Here is a 23,107-nt window from a genome sequence, read left to right as displayed (position 1 = left end):
ATTATGTGCCTAAATCATTTAGACTGTTATTAAAACTTTTTCCAAAGGGCTCAGTGCTCTTTTCCTACCTCTAGGGATGGCCTGGGGAGCGTGTTAGTGAGGGATGTCAGCTCACAATCAAGAGAGAGGAGTTCTTTGGCTCCCGGGGTTTCTGCCAGCTGGAGTTAAGGCTTGTTCTAGCCCAAACATCCCTAACCACATGATAAATACTATCAGTGTTACTAAAATATTTCACAGGAGCCAGAAATGTTTGAAAAACCTGTTACAACACTAAGTGAAGTGTTTTAATGCGGCGTTAGGAACAGGCTCTCTCTGTTCTTAGCACAAACCATGTGATTTTCTTTTTTATTCCTTAAAGCAATTTGCCACGGACAGGGGATGTGCTGGTGCACAGTAGACATGTGTCAACTCTGCCAGAGGGTCCATGATGGCAGCAGTGGGGTCCTGTGTGGGTCCTTCCCCAGCTCTGTGTGGTTCATACTTTGGATTTGGGCACTTTGCAGGTCTGAACATAGCTGGTTTTTGGGCATGGAGGGGTACAGCCGCGTGTGCCAAGACGCAGCTTTTCCCACGGAGCAAAGGGCCGACCCAGCCATGAATCATGGCTTCAGCTTATCCTCCAAAAGCTCAGAGTCAGGATCATGATGCTAAAACACCCATTATGCACAGACTGGAAGCTCATGATTTTATGGAGCAGTTACTTCCCCAAGAGTTCGGGTGCTTAAACCAGTGTCTTGACATCTTGGGATCTGTGTCTAGAATAAATTACAGGCTCATGACATCAATCAACAATTGGATCCAACTCGAGCAGGCTCAGTCTCTCCTCTTTTTCTGCTGCCAGAACAGAGGCTGATGGCAGTGATGGCTGCAGAGACAACAGTGTTTAACCCACCTAACTAAAAGCTTGAGCTGGAAGAAGACCTCTGGAGGGAGAGTGTCAGCTCTTGGGCATTTTGCTCATCGGTGCTTTGCGCCAGGATGCAGTGCATGATTTGCAAGCAGGGAGCAGCCAGTGCAGCATGGCCTGGACTGCTCTCTATAGGTGTGTCCTCGCTTGTTGAGGTCTTTTGCATCTCTCACTTTAGCAGCTATCTCTTTGCATGCTATGAGATACCTTCCATAAAGGAGCCGGTCTGCAGATGCGACAAAAGTAATGGTATTGCTCAAAAGCAAATATTTGCAAAATAGAGCAAAACCGACTGCACAATGGAGCCATGACTCACTCAGTTCCTCTTTAGGCTCACAAGGAATAATTGCCGTGTGATATTGAGTGTGTGATTCAAAGGCAGATGTCTTGTTTTTTTGCTGAAGGGAGAGTATTTGGGAGTGCATGTATTGTATATCCTATTAGTCCATATGGGAAATTTTTACTGCCTGTTTTCGCCATGTGACTATAGAAATAAAACATAGTATTTCCTTTCTATCTGCAAAAGCAATGGTGGGGTATTTTGCACTGCCTGGGAAAAGTTGTCTTAGTCTGCCTTGTGGAGCAATGACCCTCAGACACCAGTTCTCACAGGCAGTGTCTTTTAAATACAGAATGGCCATCTCTGATAGCTTTCTCTGTTTCAAATCAAGCATGATGTTTCACCCAGCATCTGGAAAACCCACTCCAGGACCAGATCCAGGCACTGTAGCCATGAGCCAGCTCTATGGTTTCATTCCCTGGGGCCAGAGATCTTTCCTGTTTGCTGCATTCACTGTGTCATGCAAGAGTGTCCACTGCATGGCCAAATAAGACCCCCCTCATGGGGTCAGTGCCAGCTTGGTCAAGCCCTGCCACTCCTGGTGATGCTCCCAGCAGATATAGCAAGATCCTAAATAAAAACCTCTAGTGCTTTTAAAAGACATCAGTGACAGAAACTCCTCTCGTTGCCTCTTCAGTAGGCAAATTCAGTCCATAAATCCATGCTTAACTCCTCTTCAACCTTTGCTCCACAGTTCGCCTTGCAGAAGATAGAGGAAGCTCATCCAGCTGTACCTCACCAAGGTAGGTACAGCTTAGGACAGGTGGCTGTAGTGCCAGCAAGGAAAGTCATGTAGAGCTAAGTAAAAGTTATGTCTGTTACGAGCTCTGCTGCTTTTTAATTAAAGGGGAGCCCATGCTCTCAGCTACTTTCTGGAGAGTTTTGAGTGGCAGTTGACTAGAAACGCAGATTTCCCGCTTTTGTGCTTGCAAGAAAGAGTAGAGATGTGAAACTTTAAATGTGATGGAGCAAATACACCTTCCTGTGGGTTTCATCTTCTGCTTGCAGGACATGCTTGAAGGAGAAGACTGAATAGCTCCTGGGTGGAGAGGTCTGTGGGTGGATGGGAGGGCTCAGCTTGTGGGTTGCTGGCCCCATTAGCCACGAAGGGATGGTTTGACTTTCGTTCTTGTTTTTTTCTAGAAAGGAAGTCATATGGTGGGGTTAGCTTAAGTGCCATGGTGTTCCTAAAATCCAGGTGGGTTTGATCTGGAGTTTATACTCAGATCAGTCCCTGCTTTAGTTTGAACTCCAGGTTTTAGGAACTGGGTTCAGACTCAGCTTATTCTGAAATTTGGGCAAATATTTTTGGCTTTGACTGATTTCCAGTTTTAATGTTGGTTTTAGTTGGGGAAGAACTAAGGACCTGACGAAGCCCACTAAGTCTGATGGAGCTTTGAATTTGCTTCATACCAAGTGGCCTGTGGATGGACAGTCTTCCAGCAGATCCAAGCCCAATTCTGCTCTCTTTTACCCCTTGTAAAGCCAAAATTGAGCCAAGGGAGGAACAGACCTGCAGGCACAGAGCCTTCTCCAGAGATAGAATTTGGCAAGCTGTAAATAGACAGCACATCCAAACCCCTCCTAGAGGAGTGAGCGATGTTACAGCCACACTCAATGGACTCCCACCACAGCTGCAATTACTTTACACACCTTTTTAGACATTGGTATTATCATCTTGATGTCTTATTCAGCACTGACAAACAAAATTCCTTCTTTCCAGGTCATGAGAGGGGCTTAAGCTGAAGGGCTAGTTGACTCCACTGGAGAAAGACACTTTTATGGCACATTTTCGTTCCTATAAAATCAGTCTAAAGTAATGAGAGTCATGAAAGGATATGACCTAAACTATAAAACGCACTTATTAAAGTTGTATGATAAATCAGAGAAGGACATATTTTCCTCTTCCTAAGGAACTGTGTGCAGCTGAACAAGAAATTGAGGCAAGGCAGATTGATTTCTGGTGTGTGGCTCTCTCCCGGCTCGGAGTGAAGAATTAGCACAGGTCAAATTGCTCACAAACCTCTGCCAAGGAATATATATGTCTAGCCTAAATGTCAGGCTAGAGGAAGGAAAACCTGAGCTCTGTGGTCCTGCTACATCCCAGCATGGATGGTTTTGTTAGTTATTTCCTTCTTTGCTGTTGTGTCTGGATGCTCCATTTTTACTCCTTCTTTTTCTCCCTTAACAAATCTAGCAATGGGTTTCCATCAAGATGTCCTGCTGCCATGTTAGGTGCCCCAGCCGAAGTATCAAGGTCTGCTGCTTAATTTCCACGCATGTTTCTAACATTGATGTTGGTGCGTTCAGTTCTGCTTCAAGGGCAGAAATACACGGGCCAGATTTGAAGAGATTTAGGTAAGTAAAGTAGGATAATCTGCTCAAGGTGAGGCTTTAATTTGATTTTCACTAGTCTCATGCTAACATTACACTCAGCAGTCAGGGAACAGCCACCTGTTCGGTGGGCTGGAGGGGACCGGGTGTTGGTGGTGTTAACAGCCCTCTCACTGAGTGATTAACTGCACCAAGAGAAGGGGGGGAATAGGGGGAAGAAGAGAGCTTGTTTTGTTGTTATTGCTAAAAATACATTCTCATTCTTCAAATGCTTGGAATCTTTTTTAACCCACTCAAATGACTTATTTTTCTGAGAAAGGTCTGACTGGAGGGAAGGCTCCCAGCTTAACTTTCACCAACAGTAAGCTGTAAAGGGGAGCAAAGCAAGAAATGTTGTTAAGGAGCTGTGGGATGCTACAGCACCTGTGATGTGAAGGCTAAGCAGCGTGAAGTTAAAGCGGTTTTTTTCGCAAAGCTGTTGGGTATGGATGGATCAGGAAGTTTTTCCTCAAATCCCAGGTCCCAGAATACAAAAACAGCACTGAAATGACCTCATGTTGCTGCAAGGGCTGAGGCTGAGCCCTCCTGTCCATGCAGAACTTATGTCAGGGCCAGTTAAGGTGCAGGAGCTGCATCTTTTCCCTTCAATTCCTCATGGCACTAAGATGCCGTGGTTCTTAGCTGCCAAGTAATTTTCTTTTGGGTAATGCAATAGTGCATGGAAGAGCCTATTATTTGCCAGTAGCAAGAGACTCAGCAAGCGCTAATTGGACAAATGAGGCCCCAGGGATTTACAAACTAAGCAGATGAATATGCAGTTGGGGAAAAAAGGCAAACGAGGCTCTGAGCCACCCTGAAGGGCACCTGGGATGGTGCTTTGCTCCTGAAAGCAGAGGGGCACAAGCCATCTTTCCTTAACTGCAACGGTGTTAATAACTGTTCTACCCAGAGATGTCTTTCCTCCCCTGCAAACCATCTCCCACTGCAGTTTTCTTGGGAGCATCTCTGATGATCAGATTTAGGGATGCACAAATGGCACTGTGTGGCAGGTATTTGGAAATACTTCCTATGCTTTTGGCGTGCTTCCCAGCTCATGTTACCCACAGGGACAGGCTGCTATCAGTTCTCGGTGTGGGGTACTGTGCTGGGGAGAAGACTTTTTAACTCTTCACCTCTTCCCAGCCTAAAAGTTTTGCTCTAAGGAGGAAAAGAGCAGGAAAGCAAAGGTCGTTATGGGGAAAATGAAGATTTATTTTTTTTTCCTTTATGCCCTCAAATATTCCCTTAGAAAGAATATCCTGAGCTGTGCCAAGCTCCAGCAGGTCTTTTGGAAGCTATTCCTTGCAGCAACATTAGCCCACTGGTGCTTGTCCTAGCCTCTGGTGAACCCAGACCCAGCTTGCCAGCAAGCCAGCTCCTGACCCGTGAAGGCAGGGACAGATCCTCCATGCCTGCTGCTATTGCAGCCCAGGATGTGCAGGCAGCTTGGCAGGGAGCAGGCAGGGAGTGTTTTAGGTCTCAGGGGAGGCTGATGGCAACACCTCTTGCTCTGTGTGATAGCTACTGCCTGTCCTGACTATGCATGGATTCACCTCTTGCTGGGCTCACCAGCAAGTCAAGGGGCTGCAATAACCCAGGAGTCCCAGTTCTTTGCTAAGCCATGAGGCCGGCACAGGGGTTGAGGCATAGGGAGGAAGAGAAGGAGAGCAGGAGAATGAGGGGGAAATGGCAGTGATGGATGCTCCCTTCCTTCTTCTTGTGTTCCCCTGGGTAGCTCATTCTTTGGGGGCATAGCTTCATATCTTTGGGCCCAGAGATCATTTGATGCTGCCTCCGCACTCGGTCTGTGCAGGAAAACAGATTCGACTGTGATTTCCAATATACATGACACAAGACACTGTAATGGTTTAAACCCACTGTTTTTTGACTGCTACCAGACATAATTCATTACCAGTTCACTTTTCCTTCCTTTACCGCTGCCCTTTCCAGCAACCCCTCCGCAGGGAGGAATGTTTATTGCACCACCATCAAAACACAGCATATCCTCAAACCGCAAAGTCTCTGGGCATGAGGTCTGCTGTTCCCCACAGCTGGGTCTTGCTCCATGACCCGAGTACCAAGCTACTACCGTAAAATGAATAATAAGGTGTTGTGTTCAATCAGTGTCTGGGACTGAATGCTCCTGATCCTACAGCACTTAGACGTAACACTGGGAATGGCCCCAAGGGGACAGCCAAGCAATGACTGATGGTGGTGAGTAAGTTATTGCAAGGCCTTTTCATAGAAAAAAGTGGTCCTGGCTGGAGTGTGGATGATAGGTCACTGCTTTTTTCTGTAGTGCATTAGCACTTGATCTCAGATGTCTGGCCAGAAAATAACCTTCTCCCTCTAATTGACATGCAAAGGTACCACAGTGTGTTAATTTGGATTGGGGCTAAACTTTGAGCACCAGTGCTGAGATCACAAGAAACGAGAGTGGTAAATCTGCAGTAAATTGCTTGGATATGTATAGGCTCTCATATGTGAAACATTTATTTAAAAAAACCCCAAACATCATATTCCATTGGACAGCCTGGCTTTCTGCCGATAGCTAGGGTCAAGAAGTGCACAGCCTAGCCTGGTAGAAGCAGGAAATATCACATGGTTCTAATCACCCAGTGAGCTTACCAGGATGGGAGAGACGGCTGTTGTCTATTTTCATGGCTTTCATAATGAGTCGGTTGGTTTCACAGCAAGAACCATCACTGAGGCTGGAGTTACACTGTGTGGTCAATGGGCGACCCTGACACTCTCCACCTTCTTGTCATTAAAGAGCAGAAATTAGCCAGGTGAGACACTGCTTTTAAAATCTGAGAAAAAATAGCAGTGAAGGGGCAGTTTTTTCCACTGTTTGAGCCTTTGTTTGCTTCCAATTAATGTTTTCATGCTTCCCTCTGCAGCCCTGATGGCCAGAAATGTGTTAGAAAATAAGATGTCTTCTTCACATAGCCCCTAACGGCATGGTGCCCACAAAGAAACTGTGAATGCTAGTGTGGCACTGGGGGGTACAGATAAATGTCCCTTCAGTTTTGGGAGCACCTCCTTGTTTTTGTGATACAACAGGGCTCTAGGTGCCTGGAGACCAAAGAAGAGCAGCCAAACCTGGGAGACCTGCTATCACTGATATCTGCACTGAGGTTTTCACTTGAGATAGGACCTGCCAGCTAGCGCGAAGTGCAAAGCTTCTTGCTAAACGTGAGAAGCCTACATACAATGTAAAGAAATTATGCGATCAGCCCTTTCCTTTAGTCTGCCTTCAAAATTACCCAGACTTGCAAAGAAAAGCCTTCCAGATCCTCTCTACAAGCCATAAACCTCAGGAACTGTCTGGCTTCATTTTTGCATGACTGAAGAAGCTCTTTATTACGCCTTCAAAAATAATGAGAGAAGTCAAAATGAGAAAAACATAATGAAAATGGCTGATGTAAACATAGCTGTATCTTCCTACAGGTCTCTGTAGTTAGCTGCTCTCATTAATCATCGCTGTATCCAAGGGCTTATGAATTCCAACAATTATTTTCTTTGTATATTTTTCTTGGGAGGAGGACAATGACTAATTGGTCCTGAGCTTCATTACTGCTCCTGGTTACCACAGGAGTTAATAACACGCCTCCGGCCAGGCTGTGTGCAGGCACAGGCTTGCAGAGGGTGAGCCCATACAAGTGTCTGTTGCAATGACAAGGGAGAGGTCCTTCACCTCTGGGGTTGGGGATGGGCTTGACGCAGGAATCTGGGCGATTTTCACCTTTTTGGGGGTGGGAATATGCTGGAATTTATCTCGAGGGAGAGATGCCATGGATCTCCCTTTAGCCTTCAGAAATGCCCTTTCCATCTAATATACCCGGGGACGTACAAGACCTGAAGCGTGGCTGTTTGCTTCACCTGTTTTTCTATTTATGATCTATTTTGCTGTTTTTCTCATCTGAGTCACATGCCATTCTGATCACATTGGGTGTGAGACACATCTTGAACTACTGCACAGAGTTGGGGCTGTACCACACTGCAAACACCACCACCCCTACCCAGTGCTTTCTTCTCCCCTTCCCCTTTTATAATTAAAGCATGAAGCCTGACTGCAATCTGCCCATTGTGGTAACACACAGCATGCCAGCACCCTGCTCATGTTGGTAAACATGACTGCTACAAGCAATTTTTCCCAACTGGCAGTCTGGTTGCCTCTCCCTGCCCAGCCGCAATCTGTGCAGCATGTGGAGTGCAATTCAGGTATCTTCAGCTATGCCACAGCATGCACATCACCAGGCTACTGCTGCTGCTGCTTATTATTATTATTATTATTAGCAATTGTAACAGTAAAACCAACAACAGCACATATTATACATATTAATAATAATAATTATAATAATAACAATTATTATTATTCTGCCACCATTCCTGACCTCAGGATGAGCTGTAGCTGATTTAAGCCTGAGCATAGAGCAGAAATGGGCTGCCACAGTGGTGAGCAAATGCTGGGGCTGGGAGAGGGCACATTAGGATACACCTTCATCTCTGAAACACGGGATGACGCCGAGTTCCCACATGTGTGATTAATGAGCCCTCACTTCACAGTGGCTGAGCAGCACAGGGCAGGTGCTCCCCAGCCTCAGCTCTGGTCTTGCAGGATGCTTGGTCTTTAGTGAAACCCCAAGGTTTGACTTTTCAGGGTGACTGTGGCTCCCAACCGATGGCTTGGCAAGCCCAGCAGGTAACAATCGGAGACCCCCATTGGCCACAGATGAGGCGCAGGGGGTGCAGCTAGGGTAGACATGATATTACAGGGCCTGATGTGCATTGATTACTGCCCATGCTGAGAAATTTGGATGATGAACTGGCTCATGTGGAAAGGAGTCTGCTCTCGACCCCAGTAAGCCAGGACTTTGCCCAGTAACCATTTGACAGCTTGTTTTGACTGATTGAACCTGTGTTTAGACAGCATTTCTGTAGATGTTCTCCAATTTCTGCCAACATCTGCTGCTCCCACTCCCAGCCAGGGTATTTTTTGATTTGAACTTCCAGGTTGCAGTGAATTTGTACAGTAGGTTTCTGTTGTCTGACTTGTAAAAAGAACAAGGATTCTACCGTTTTCACTTCCTGAATCCTGCTGGGACTTGACAGAGTGTTTTAGAAGATGCTATTTAATTAAAACACTAACAACTGGAATTTCTGGAAAAACATCAGAGGTTCTCATAAATTATTCCAGTCTGCCATGTTTCACACTTCCAATCTTCTACCTTTTGTTTAGTCCATATTATTTTGGACCGTGTTTCAGGGGAATACTTATGGGCAAAGCATGTTCCTAGCTATGACTGGCTTACTTACAAATTACCCTTTAATCAACAGATTTGATATTAATTAATAATTCATAGACTGCTCTTAGGATAAAATTGCATAATAATGCCTTTGATGCAGCCCAAAGTATCCATTGTAGATGGCATAAAATGTTAATTAGCAGGAAAATGCAGCTAGGAGAAAACTCTTTTAATTATGTAATAGGCCTCATTACAATGGGTAATCAACAATGCTTCCAAATTAGCCCACTGACAGCATTTATCTATACATAGCAAATAAACTTTTGTTTGCAGAAAATACATTTGAATAGTCAGCTGCTTAACTGCCTTCAGGCAGTTTTAAAGCCACTGCAGTCCCTAGCACTATTTTAAAAAAGACCACGCTTCTCAGCCCCATGGGCCATATGTAAAGCTTGGAGAATAATGGGGGAAATTGTTCACAAATATTTGTTCAGATATGCAAGCAAATTTCAGTTTGACCTTTTATAGGACCCTCATCTCAATACTGGAGCATTTTGCTGATGGTGGTGCCGGAGAAAAATGTGAAGCATTGGTGCATGAATATCCCTTGAATTTCACATTGTGCATTAGGTCGTCCAACTCACACTGGCTGCTTTGTGATGAGTTGCATAAATCACCCAATTGGGCAACTGAAAACCAGGTTGTGTGGCCAATACAGCCAATATGACCCAAGAGCGCACAAAGACCTGGTTGGAAGCCGTTTATAAATCCAGCTTTCTTTGTGGAGGAAAATGGGAAGGAGCTCAACAAGCAGATGCCTCATTTGTAATCTCTGTCCCCAGCTCACTTGTCTAAGCCAGAGGCTAGGGAAATGAAGGGTTTTGTGCCAGAGTGGCTGAAATGAGTCAATTTGACTCAAAGTCAGCACCACATCTAGATGTCCACCTTGAAGCATTTTGATGTTTCTGCCTTGATTTTGAGAGTTATCCAGGCTTCTTCAGGGGAATCCTTATTTCTCTTCAAAATCAGCCAAATCTAGGATTTTACTAGCTTTCGTATACAGGTGTAGTCCAGCTTAGACCTTTTGGGCAAGGATGATGCATTTATCATGTTGCATCCTCTGTCCAGCCCAGCAAACCTTAATTTCTCACTACAAATAATTAGCAGTGGTAATGATACCCTGCAGTCAGTTGCTAAGCAGTACTAATGGCCACTGATCTTCCTCAAAGGGAGGGCATGAATCCTTGGGATACAACGACCTTTACTTGTTCTCCATGGTCCTACTTGTAATTCTCCTTTTAATATTGTACAATACTGATAGCCCAGGTTTATCCATATTGTTGCACAGACGGATACTCTATTATTAGATTTGTTCTTGCAGACACCTAGCTATATTGGCCGAATGTAATTTATAGTCTCTAAAATCTGTGGGCACAGATTTCTGACTCCTTCAGTGTCTGGTCATTTCTATTCATTTCATCTCTGGAATCTAATATAATAAAGTTATAAAAGGCTCTAATTCCTCTGCAGTTAATCAGCTTAGTATGAGAGAATTACACCAGCAGCCCTTAGGTGGACTTTATCCTGCAAAGGAAATCGAATGTTAGGAGGCAATCTGATTATTTTGACTACTGAGGGTTGCATGAATTTCTTAAGAGCCGCCAAAAATACAGAAGACTTAGGGTAGGCTGCATTTTTATTTATGGTAGATAAAGACCAGGAGGATTTTGCTTTGGCAGCTAGGCTAGCTGAAAGTGTAGCTTAGGCCTGGAGCCAGCATCCTGGATCCTTTAGTGAGATCTTCAAATGATTCAGAGTCCCAGACAAGATAGTTTAAGGGTAGGTAGAAACTTGGTAGAAACATCCCCATCCCTGTTCAAGGCACCTTCCATGTTCAAAAGAACAGCTCTAGATCAAACCTGTGTTCAGCAGAGGATTTAGCAGTGACTTGAATAACTACAAAGTTCTTTTTTCCTTGCTAAAGAGATGTTGGTGCCTCCTCTCTCCTCTGTTTCTTGATCTAGGTTTCTAGAAAACCTCCTCCTGGGTTATACCCTACCCACAGGCCTGGGTTTCTCACCCTGAAAGGACCAAGACATTTTTCTGGAAACCTCCCTATACTCTGCACAGTGTGTCTTTCTGTGTGTCTTTCTTTCCCTGAGCCCAGCTCCGGCCGTATACTTGGTAATTGAGTGAGTTGGCTTGTAGGACGTTGGTGGGATATCACTTTGCTTCCATTGCACCTAGAGAAATCACAAGTTTTACTTTATTGGCTTTTTTTCGTACTCATTGTATTTATTTCAACCTGCAGAATTTCAGCAACTGAGTCAATAAGGTGGAAAATGAGATGGTGCTGCCTTTTCCATGTGAGGGAAGAGAAGCTCCAGAGGTGATGTGTCATGCTTACTGGCCAAGGGTTGCACAGGAAATCCGCGGCAAAGCAGCGGACTAAAACCAGGTCTTCTCTGGGTTACGTTAGTGCAAAGCTACCATGCCCACATCTGCTCCCCAGCCCTGCCCTGAAGTTCGGTGAAAACAGGATTTCCGAGACTATTTTTGGTGCCTCCCAATGTAGGCTTGGCTGAGAGGTGGAGGGAAAGGAGGAGGCAGGAGGCAAAAAGGGAGAGAAGGAAACTGTTTAATATAACACCGGCATTGTGAGAGTTTCACTCTCTGGGCATGTTGAGGCCAGGGTTGTCCAGACCTGTCCTTCTTCCCCGCCTTGCGGATCCATGCCACCCTGATCCCTCTCTGGGCACCAGTGTTATTTTAGAATAAACCAGCTTGCTTGTTTTCCAGCCCAAGCTGGCTCAGCAAAGCTCAGCCCTGCTAACCACAGTCTGGGCATTTATTTTTGTCCACCAGACTTTGCAAGGCATTTCTTGGGATTGTTTGTCTGGTTCTTGCTGGGAGTGATGAAACATGATAAAAATAGAGAGGAGTCCCAGGCTTGGGTTCATCCTTCTGAAAAATTCACAGTGAAAGCTAACACATAGCTCAGGACACCCAGGCAGGGTCTCACTGCCAGAGCAGGATACCTGATATGTCTTGGAGTCATCCATGGGGCCCAGGTGATTGAATACAGCTCATTAGAGTGGCTTCCAGGGTGCCCTTGAGCTTGACTTCAAAATATAAATTTGTTAAAATATTTAAGGAACTGTGTCTCCAGCTTCCGTGCAGCATCAGAGGATAGACTTGGTTGAAATATAGAATGGAGCCATCTCCATCATCTCGTTGACTCCAGAACCTGGGGTTTTAACTAAAATATTAACCATGACGAGAGTTGCACCTCTGCTTGAGGATAGGTAACACTGAGTCCCGTTCCCCCACACCTTTGGTAATGTCAGTGTTAAGGGAAATCATTGGACTGTCAGAGCCTTGTTTCTCAGGCTGCTGCACCAAATCGTAGAGTCTCCACGTTGTGCCTGGAGCCAGGTGGCCAGCATCTGCTGGGTGTTTGTTGTCTCCTCTGGGAGCAAGATGAGCAGCTGCTCATGTTGTTTTGAGTCTGTTAATTTGAGAATGTGTTGTTTGCCTTGCCAAGGTAAGCAAAATGCCCTTTGCACGCGATGGGGAGGCCTGCGATGGTTCCTGGATCCCCATTGCCAATGACTCCCCTGAGAAAGCCTTGCTAATGCACAGCTGACCACTGCCCTTCTTGCAGCAACACCAGTGGCAACCAATTTAGCTTGTTACTGGTTTGTGCAGCTGTTCTGGAGCCTGACCACAGAGTGCTTCAAAGATTAAGACGGTTACCCTGAATATCCAGGGGAAGAAAGCACTGAGAGGGGAGGACAGGGCAGGATTGAGGACATGAGCTATAACATCCCCAGCAACCTGGGGTTTCCAAGTTGTTGATGGTTCAGGCTTGGGTCTATGCCGCAGCTGCAATTCAGTCCTGAGCTGGCAGGATATTTGCTTGAAGGCAGGTCTGCCTGCCTGGGCAGAGTGGTTGCTCATCAGGATGATGGGAACCATCACAGGATGCTGCCATGGTGGCTGAGTTCATCATCAATGGGAAATCAGGAGCTTGTGATATCCTGAGTGTGCAAACGGCTTCAGGCTCTTCCTCCCCAGGAATTGCCCCATCTAGGGCTACATGGTGCAAATGTCTTCTGTTTCCACCAGGAAATATCTTCTGGGCAGATTTTGAGCATTTCTAAATATCCAGCTATAATCTTTAGCATTTGTGGAGTTTTGTGTTAGTAGTGAGAATGCACAGTAGCACTGCAGTTTTGTTGAGGGTGGCTGTATGTCCATAAACCCCAGGCATGTCTGGGTATGCCTGGGCTATGTAGCACCTAGAGAAGACTGATGCTGTGGCCAACCCAGACTTTTGAGGAGCCCTGGGTAGGACAGCTGTGGATATAGCACACATGTGCCATCCACACGTTATATAAGGTATGTCATATCCCTTCCAGGCTGGCTACACGGCACACATATTTAGTGGATATCCAGGAACCAAAATGATCTCTGCTCCTCAGTTTTATCTTCAGACACATGTTCTTCATACAGGAGCTGATCTTGTCCAACACTGGCTACCTTGGTGGCAGGGATGTGGGCTGTGGTAGCGAGCAGGTCAAGCACTGGCGTAGGTTGAGCATTTCATCTGGAAGCATGGGAATCTCTTCAGCGTAATGCTGGGAAAAAAATGTACAGGGACACGTAAGGCCACTTTGACATGATGCACAGAGAAAGATTTCCCTCTCTGCTTGACAGGAGATGGCCACGATGCAGCCAGCTGTGCTACTTGGTAGCTTGGAAAGAAGCTCTCTTGAGCTTCAGGGCTCATTATAATGCACCTCCTCTTGCTCCTGTATAGCTTGTCTTTGCAGAACCATAGTTCAAACCAGCATTATTATGATCTGCTGACTGTTGCCTCCAGCATGTTTCCTCCTGGAAGTTACAGCACAGGCCCAGTGCCATTATTTTTGAATGTCCTTTAAGCAGAACTGTTCACATCTCTTGGTTCAATTCACTGAGAGTCTCTCAGCATTCCCATCGCTTATCTAAACATATCATATTTCAAGGTTTATTTTGTGGTCATAAAAATTTGCTGTTGGCATTCAAAATAAAACTCTTTGCTGGATCTTAGCCTAGTAACAAATGTGTTGGATTGGGTTAAGCTGGAAGAAAAAGAGCTTTAGGAGTTTATAAGAAATGGGCCTCCAAACTGGAATGCTTTAAACTGATCTCCCAGACTTACCAGTTCAGATGAAACAAACTGAGCCTGCAGTTCTCTTCCTGGCAAAGATCTCCCATGGCGCTGTCGAGGCTGTGCAGCACCAGCCCGGCGCCTTCAAATAGCCTCTGACAAAGACACCTGTGGCACTGATTGAACGTCAACCTCTGTTGAAATCTACAAAAAGGAGGACACCAAATGCAAGAGATCACTGCTTGTGCTGGACCTGAGCCCATGCCGTCTGCAGCTCCCTGTGTGCAAGAGAATCCTCCTCGATTTTGGTTTAAAACCCTGCACCACTGCTCTCAGCAGCTGGTGGATGGAGAGCAGAGGTATCCTTGCAGAGGGACTGAGCAGTCCCAGGGTCAGGGAGGCTGTAGGTTGCCCTGGGCTAAGCTGTCCCCATCCTGCTTCCTTGTTGGCCACAGAAAGTCACCCCAAGCTGGGCTAGAAAGCTGCTAGCCTTTGCATAGAAAGGGGCTTGATGATAGGAAAAGGAGAGAAGTTGAGAGTGGGTTTGATTGGAAAGCAGGATCCCAGACATGAATGTAGCTCACGGGTGGTGCAAATGGTCTGAGCAGGCAGTTGAGTGGCTGGACACTTGAGGAGAAGATGTTCTGAGGACATCTATGACAAGCAAATGCAAAAGTGTGGTGGGTAAAGGACAGCCTCAGTGAATGCAGGGCTCCCTGACAAGAGGGTTGTAAGGATGTACACCTTTAAGGAGGAACACCACATGTCTGGAGGCACAAAGGTGAGGAGAGGACCAAACTGAGGTGGTCTCAGCACTGTGCTCCTAGCAGGGCTGCTCTTCTTGGAAATCAGAGTTTCTTCTCTTGATCTTTAAGGTCCCTTCCTTCCCTAACCATTCGATGATTCTCTGTGGTGGGTTTTGGCAAATGATTCCTGGGTGGTTGTAATATCCTGAGTGTGCAAACGGCTTCAGGCTCTTCCTCCCCAGGAATTGCTCCGTCTAGGGCTACATGGTGCAAATGATGCTGCACTTCAGCATCTCCTGATGCTGAAGACTGCAGGTGATGTTCAGACTGGGACCTGGCCAGGCCGGATGGGCTGTTGGATGAGCATTGCCATTCCCAGGTGGATGTACTGTCAGCAGGAAGCCATTCCCCTGTGCACCATGCACATTATGCAGAATGTAAGCTAACGCACATCACTGATCTTGGAGAAATATTCCCCTTCTGCTTATAACTCCATCAGCTCCTTAATTTTTGGGCTTAAATTTAATGGTTGTTTTTCTCAACCTGGACTTGAGTTGCTATGAGAAGTTGGTGCAATACTTATTTGCCTGTTTTGTGGCAGCAAAACAAGAAAGTCAAGGAAAAGCTTGCAAAGTGGGCTGAACACTCTATAGTGCCTCCAGGATGGGTGGAAAAAGCTCCAGGTGTGGCAAGGTAGTTGTCCTTATCCTGCAAATGTTTATTTGAATGGGCTGCAAAAGATGAACTTCCTGTTACATGGGAGAAAGTGGGCACAGTGGATCTGGGAGGTCTTCTAACATTCTGCACAGATTTACATCTCTGAAAAAAACAGAAGGGTGGAAAACAGCACGAAGACAAAGGGACTGGACAAAATGAGAAGAAAACCTCCGCAGAGGGTGTTCTCAGAACAAGAAAAGACATTGGATGTGGCAAAGAGACCTCCTCCCTCTTTTATCAAAGCATGCACAAAGCTGGATATGTGCTCGGCAGCTTGGCAGGCAGGATATTGCAAATTCCTGAACCACAGGGAATGCCGGCTATGCTCTTGGCAGGCAAATGTTGTCTTTGCTGCAGGTAGGCAGCAGATGCACTCTTTGCCAAGCTGTAGATCAAGTTTTCTACTCCTTCCCAAGGCTGGGCCAAATGTAGCCTTTGCTCAAACAATTATTGAACGGTAGCAATGAAAGAAACCTGCCATGCTGGGTCAGGGCCCTGCCTTAACAACTACAGCTCTCACTTCTTCTTATAAATTAATCCCTGCTTGCAAAGACTTTCCTATCAGCTCAAAGCTTGCCCCATAGCAATAAGGACTTTCCAGTCCAGTAAGGATTCCTGGAATGTAACTGGCATGGGGTCTGGTTTGAGCCAACAGAAAGTGCCTCTGGACTCCAGCAGATTTGCATCAAGCCCTCCCCAACACTCATGCTCACATGATAAGTACTCTTTTATCCCTCACTCATTCCCAAAGGAATCAGTGGTGAAGTTTAGATAGATGGTAATTCTGTATGAGCTGGACCTAAGGCAGCATCTTACTGCCTCTTACCAGGGATGCTTTTCGTCAGGGAAACCTCTCACCAGGGATGTTTCTTTCCCATAGGTGAAAGTGTTAACTTTGAGCCCGCTGCCATCCTGCTCAGGATTTAATGCATGCTTGGTTTTTAAATCTCTCGCTTTCCTTGCCACTCTGGCTCAGCTCTTTGACTCAGCCAAATGTGGGCAGCACTTGTGAATGTATATCTGTACTCTGTGTTAGGTTCCAGCTTTGTGCAACCTTAAAAATGAGGTCTAGCAGGTCTAAGTATCTTGGTTGCAGAAATGATGTTATTAGTGCTGGTGGTAATCTAAGCTGCTAGCTTCTATCGGATCAGCTCTGGGACTGTTCTGGGAGCATCCTGGCTACTTGGGAAGGATCATTGCTTCCTGACAGCACAGCAGATGAGGAGGAATGGGGATGGGGCAGAGTGGTGGGAAGGGGTCTGCCATCCACAACCTGTTTCACAGGTAGAATTGTATTAATATTTGCAAGTTTCTGCCCATCTGTGTGAGGCTGCCCAGTTTCTGCCTCTAATGCCTGCATGTAAGGATGCAAACTTTGCTCTAGTCTAGGAACAACAAACCCAGGAAAGGGCAGGAGGAGAGAGATGTACCATCTTTGAGGTCTGTGCATCTTGCAAAGACAGTAAGTCACAGTTGCCCTTGGTGCCTGGAAATCTGTAAGACACTCAGGTGATTAATTTTAGATTTGCTCACATAAGCCTTTTTCTCATCTGGGCTGTGAAAAGCAAAGCAAAGAAGTGAGAACACCTTTCAGAAATGCATTAAGAATCAGGGATGTATCACTCTGCTTTTACAGCCTGGCTTTTAAACTATGCAATGACAAGAGTTTCGGCCTGCTGCTGCATAAAGAAAATGTTGAATAAAAGATTGTTTTATTTTAAGACAACATCATGAAGCTTTGCTAAATGCAACAAGAGCTCATTGAGCCATGTGGAAGAGGGCTCTGCTATAAAGTGACCGATGTCAGATATTTTTGTGGCCACTCTAGTTTACCTCTGGGGATTGGAAGTTAGAATCCTTCTTTCCTCTTTACATGCAGCAAGGTCTTCAGTCCAGGGGCCAGTCTTGTTCAGCATGGCTGGACACCAATTTCTAGGCCTCTAGATACCTCTGTGGTACAAAAACCCGCAATGAACAGCTTAGGTATCTGGTTTAGCATGTAGTGCAGATGTTGCAGATGTTGTGCTGCAGATGTTTTTGCAATGGATGTGGTGAAGGCTTTGAATTTCACACAGTTCACCAGCAGAAATATGCATGGGAGGGAGGGGAGGAAATGGAGTGGACAGCGCTGGGGCTTCTGCCTTGAAAAAGAGAGTAGATCAGGGACCAAAGGCTCCCACTTCTTGGTAATGCATGAGATAGTTTCTTTTTCAGCCAGCTGGCTGTGAGGACAGTTTAGAGATCACTGTGGGGCTGTCCTTGAGTAAGTCCTTGTCCTTAAATACTTTTGCCCTAGAGCTGAAGGAAATGATGCTTGTTCTTCCCAGGCTTTCACCTGCTGAGCTGTCAGTCCGATTCAGGCATCCTTCACGTTCAGTCCTGAACAGGTTACTTAAATTGCAGTGGTAAATCAGTGGTAAATCAGAAGCAGTGCGATAGGCTGCTTAACCCATGCTCCATTCAATACACATCAGTTTTTTAAATCGTTGAGTTGGAGCGAAATTCCACTCCTCATCAGCTAGGTAGAGCACGGCTTATGGCTGCCCCATCGCTGCAGGGCAGCAGCTCCATGAGGAGTTCTTGCAACCCTCTAGCCCCTCTCTGTCCTGTCAGTGCTCCACCTTCATCAGCTGTTCATGTCTCCCTTGCCATCAGCTCTCCCCCTCCCATCATCATCCGTGTTGCTTCTCATTTTGGCTACTGACTCATGTTGTTTTTGCCTAATCTCCCTCCCTTGCTGAGCACCTTCCTTTGTTTGGTCAGTCATTTCCATCAGCAGTATAACCATCCTTTAGTTGTCAACCGAGATGTTTTGGTCTGTCAGTCTTTGGCTCTGGTGACATCTTGTTTCTGAGGGAGGCTGAGCATGCTTTTCTCTGCAACGTCTCCAGGAAACTGGCTCGGGGTCAGCAAGAAGCCTGGAGGTGGAGTGGTGAGTTGGCAGCCTGAGGTCCCCTCCAGCTGGCATGTACTTCCAAGCAGGGTGCAAGTTGGGCTCATGAAGGCAGAAGAAGAGGGGCTCTTTCTCCACAGTCACGGCTATTTTTGCAAGGCCAGCTTTGAAGGGAGTTAGTCCAAAAGATATAAGGCAGCAACCAAAATCAAGCCACTTAGAAAGAGCAGAGATGTTGCAGGGCTGGTTTCATGGCTGGATGATGCCAGGTGTTGATGCACAGAGGAGGGTTTCCTTCTGTCCTGCCCCTAGATCCTAGATCACTTGTGGTGATTGAACTGATTCCTACACAGGTATCCTTGATGGCAGAAGCAAAATTGTAGAAGAGGGTAGTGGGCTGCTGTTGCTGCCTAGCAAGGTAACTTTGAGCTCTTGTCACGTAGTAGAAGATATGTATTTTTGGTGATGTGTGCTAATAGTTTTAGCCAAGTCCCTACATCCATACCTTCACAGGGGAGGAGAAGAACCCATTCTCCTTGTCATGTTTTGGAGGCAGGAGAAGGAAGGAACATCAAAGCTGGACATAGAATTTCACAGAAACCAGCTGCCCCATTTTCTGCCATGGCTGTGACTGAGGGAGAGTGTCTTCTCTGCCCTCCCCAGCCTAGAACAAGCATCATGAACAAATGTCTCCTCTCTGCTCAGATGCCTGCAGATGCCCACTGCTGAGGAAGGACTTGTGCCAAAATTTCAGCAGACTTTTTATGTGCCACACTCTCCTGAGTGAGTGAAATGTGCTTTTGCTAGTGTTCCCTGGAACCAGTGGAAAGGGCTGGTGAAGCACAGGAGGATCCAGGTTGTAGGGCTTGCCTGGGCCCCTGGGGTTTCCAGCAGAGGATGGTGCTGGTGGCTCATCTTGGTCTCTGAAATACTGAGACAGGCCAAACGGGAGGGCTGCTTTTCCTCCCAGCCCACCTTTGAAATCTGATGGAGGTTCATCTCCAATGAGCTCATCCTCTGGATGTTTCTGAAAGGTTCTCTGAGAGATATCAAGCCTGCTTTCACTATCTTTGGTTCTTAAATTGATGCAGAACATGAAAGGCTAATCAGCCAGCCCTGTCTGCAACTGGTGAAGGATGTAATTTCAGCACTATCTGCACTTGATAACATTTTAAACATTTCATTTAATCCGGGGAGAGGTGGTCTGAGGTGGAAAAAACCCCATCTAAACAAAAGAATACTAACTCCTCCACCATCAAAAGGCCAAACCAGACCACTGCTTTCCCCTAAGGCAAACCCAACTTTCCTGGACCTCCTCCTGGCTCATGGGAAGGAGGAGCATGGAGCCCTCTCACTGCAGCAGGGCTCAGCTCCCAGCAAACGACATGTTCACACACAAATGCTGTTTTGTGGTGGGAAAAAGTAGATGGCTCCAGGCAGAGCTGTCCCTGAGGAAGAGCTCTGAGAGGGCTTGGGCAGCGCTGGTTACAGCCACTTATTCACAACGAGAAGCAAGAGCAAGGTGGACACGGGCTGGGGTAGCTTCAAGGCTTGAGAAGGCTCAAGGCTCTGCTTTGAGCTCTCATGTGGGTCTGGCAGGGCAGACAGAGGAAGCAAATGGGGCCATCACCTCTGCATTTCTTGTTAGCCTTTGAAGCTGCCGCAGCTCAGTGAGCTCCCCACAGCTCATCCCATTAGCTCCATTTAAGGCTTGGGAAGCAATGTTTATCCAGACACTGGGAGTAAACCATGCTCACATATTTTTTTATTTTTTTATTTTTTCAGTCTGGGACAGCCTATTTTAGGTTAAGGAAAACAGCAAGGAAAGGAAGAACAAATATAACTCCCCAGGAGACAGCAAGCCCACTGTGTCTGCCTCAAGCAAGGACCTGTGCCATGAAGGTCTGTAAAACTCAAACCATCGATGTCCTGTGAAGGGGAGAAGTCAGCAACTATACATGGCCATGCAGCCTACAAGGAGGGAAAGTTCAAAAGAAGCATTAACCATGAACAGGTCTCTCTCCGGACTAGGAATCAGATCTGACACTGCTTTTCTAGCCCTGGCCAACCAGAGCTGTGAGGTGACTGGGAGCAAGCCCAGTTAGTTCCCTTCCAGCATGTCTGCTGCCCATCCGACTCCTCATCTGTTTGGACCAAAAGCTCTTCAGAGGGTTGGCACTGCCTCTCTGAGCATAACACCACACATTTATAATATAAAAAACGGATCCAGCCATTTCTGCCCATTGTAACGTGACCCAATGCTAGGAAAGCTCCTGCTCAGCTCCAGAGTTTCAGGGGTTCTTCCTGCAGTTGTAGCTGCTTGGCTTCTGTGGAAAAGCAGGGAAAATCTGGCTTTCCTTTGGAATTACTTTGTTATTACTTTATTCATCTCCAATAATGCTGATGGCGAGCACTGGATATGGATAAGGATGTATGGAGGTCTTTTCCCCTACCTGAAATGGAGAACATGGATCTTGTGCTGAAGATAAGGGAACATGTGAGCTCACACAGTGGTAAGAGAGAGGCAAAGAGAGACTGATGACAGGTTCAGAGGAAGAAGTCTGAACAGTGTGGCTCCTCTCTGCCCTGCCTTCCTCTGCTCCCTCTTTCTCACTGTGTATGTGACTGAGGGCAGGCTTGCTGTAGTTCCCTGTGTTCATACAATGTCTAAAGTAATCAACAAGATTTTCAGGGCACTGCAGGGCTGTATTTTCAAGTGCTTGGTGCTCACTGACATTTCAGGAGAGTCCAGCTCTTGTGTAAGCATCTAATAAGGCTCAGAGGGAAGAGGGCAGTAACACTAATAGCAGCAGCAGCAGTGACCACTAATATGATGAGGCCTCCTCTGTAATTGCCTTTCCCCTGTTTTGTTTCTCTGCCACACTGACAAAGCAATTGGTTTAAAAATGTCAGTAGCAAAAGCCATTTAAGTGGATGGGTTTGCTTTGCCTCGTGCATCAGGTCATACTGGCTGTGTCTGATACCCTGGGGACATGGGGAGTCTCTCCCCCTACCAGAGTATCCGTAATGTCTTTCTCTCTGGCTCCAGGCTGGGTTCCCAGAGGGTAAATAGACCTCATGATGGAGGTGGCCAAAAGCCTGGTACCTCATTGCTCATTGCAAGCCCACCACTGTGGGACTTCACTGTGCTTGCAGGCTGTGCTCCTGCCCAGGCTCTGCAGCTGCCTCCAGCACTGCAGGTGCCCTGTGCTATGCCCATGAAAACCAGAATAAAAGACTGGTGGGTGCTGGAAAAAGGGTGTCTTTTGCTGATTTAGGGTGCGGGTTAGAAAGGACTGTCTTCTTAAAAGACAGGCCTAGCTTTGCCACAGAATCTGGCTACAAGCCACTGTGTCACCAGAGTGTTAATTTAGGAGAAGGCAGGACCAGCAACTGATGATCTGAGTTATTTTTATATGAGTTTCAGTGTCCGTGACTTCACTGTCTCACTGCTCCATCCCTAGACTTTGCAGAAATCAGGCATTATTGCACTCCTGAATCTGAAGGGGCTTCAGCCTCGATGCCTTGCACACAGCAGTACACATCTGCTCTGGGGCTGCATGCTTTGGGAGGGGGTTCAGGGGACATGGTCGTGCCCCTCCGGGCCAGGGGTGCCCGTACAATGGGGAGCTTGGGGCGTCTTGCATAGAGGTGCTAGTGTGGTCTGCAACAGAGGCTGCATTCATGCTGCAGAGGGGCTTTCACGGGGTGGCACTTGGGTCCCTGCTGACCCCAGGGTGGGTTTTGCTTGGTTAAATAAAAGGCTGGGGCAGAAAAAACACACTAAAAAAGCTGTGATTGATCCAATATTCACTGTAACAACTGATTTGTGGATTTATGGCAGCAATCTGAAAAATGCAAGTGAGCTGCTGGAGCTGGTAGGAACGTGCTAAAGGCAAAACATGACGGGAAAGTAAATAGAGAGGAGCTCCCCAAAAGCAGAGAGGAACCCAGCCTAAGAACCAAAACTCAGCTCCGGGACTCAGGAAATAAAGAAAAAAGGCATGGGGAGAGGGGAGGCTGTGTTTTTGAGTTGAGAAAACGGTTTGGAAGTGGGCTGAGGGGATGAGATATCAGGGTATCGGCATGTGCCTGTTGGTCCCTTATGCACTGCTCTCTATTGGTGTACAGCATTGTGTCAAAGGAAATGAATTTTGGCTTAAAAAGTTGAGCTGAAGAGAAAAGAGGAACAAGAGATGTTTTAGCCCCGGGCCCAAGGAGGCCCAGCAGCGGTCCTCCTGGGCTCAACTGCCTTGGGTCTAGCCAGAAAGAGGAAAACACAGGCGTGTTTGTGGATTTGCGTGTGTGGTTTTTTTGGTTGTATTTGTTCGGGTTTTTTGGGTTTGTTTTTGTTTTTCTCTCTACCTTGTTCAGTCAGGTTTTGCTTATGTCCATGTGCAGGCAGGGTTTGCTCACCATCATATACTCTTAAAACTTCAGGCATCTCTGAAGAGTGTTTGCTGTTACCCTAAAAACCAGAGAGTATATGGACAGCAAAGAGGCACATCGCATACCACTGTTCCCTTTCCCAGAAGCAGCCCATTTTCCAGCTGTGTTCCCTGAGCAGAAAGAAGTTTACATGGAGCCATCACAGTCTACCACCTGCGGGAATGCTTGGCGGGGGCAGCAGCTCCCACTCCCACCATCTCTGGCTATGCAACACCCGTGCTTGATTGTGTTCTGTTTGCTCCCGGTGACAACATGGGGCATTCCAAGGTGCAAGGGTG

The 23,107-nt window shown here is 46.6% G+C and overlaps 1 long non-coding RNA gene across 1 annotated transcript; it reads left to right on the top strand.

The window, feature by feature from the left end:
• The first annotated feature begins 1,939 nt into the window (after positions 1 to 1,939).
• LOC115607466 lies at positions 1,940 to 21,637 on the top strand. The gene is made up of 3 exons (XR_003991239.1): positions 1,940 to 1,990; positions 3,445 to 3,605; positions 20,166 to 21,637. It is a non-coding gene; the product is annotated as an uncharacterized LOC115607466 (long non-coding RNA).
• Positions 21,638 to 23,107: the final 1,470 nt, after the last annotated feature.

This window comes from Strigops habroptila, chromosome 4 (assembly GCF_004027225.2).
Source record: "Strigops habroptila isolate Jane chromosome 4, bStrHab1.2.pri, whole genome shotgun sequence".
In the NCBI taxonomy this organism is placed as follows: Eukaryota; Metazoa; Chordata; class Aves; order Psittaciformes; family Psittacidae; genus Strigops; species Strigops habroptila.
Note: the sequence above shows the minus strand (reverse complement) of the source record. Positions and strands in the feature narration are given on the sequence as shown.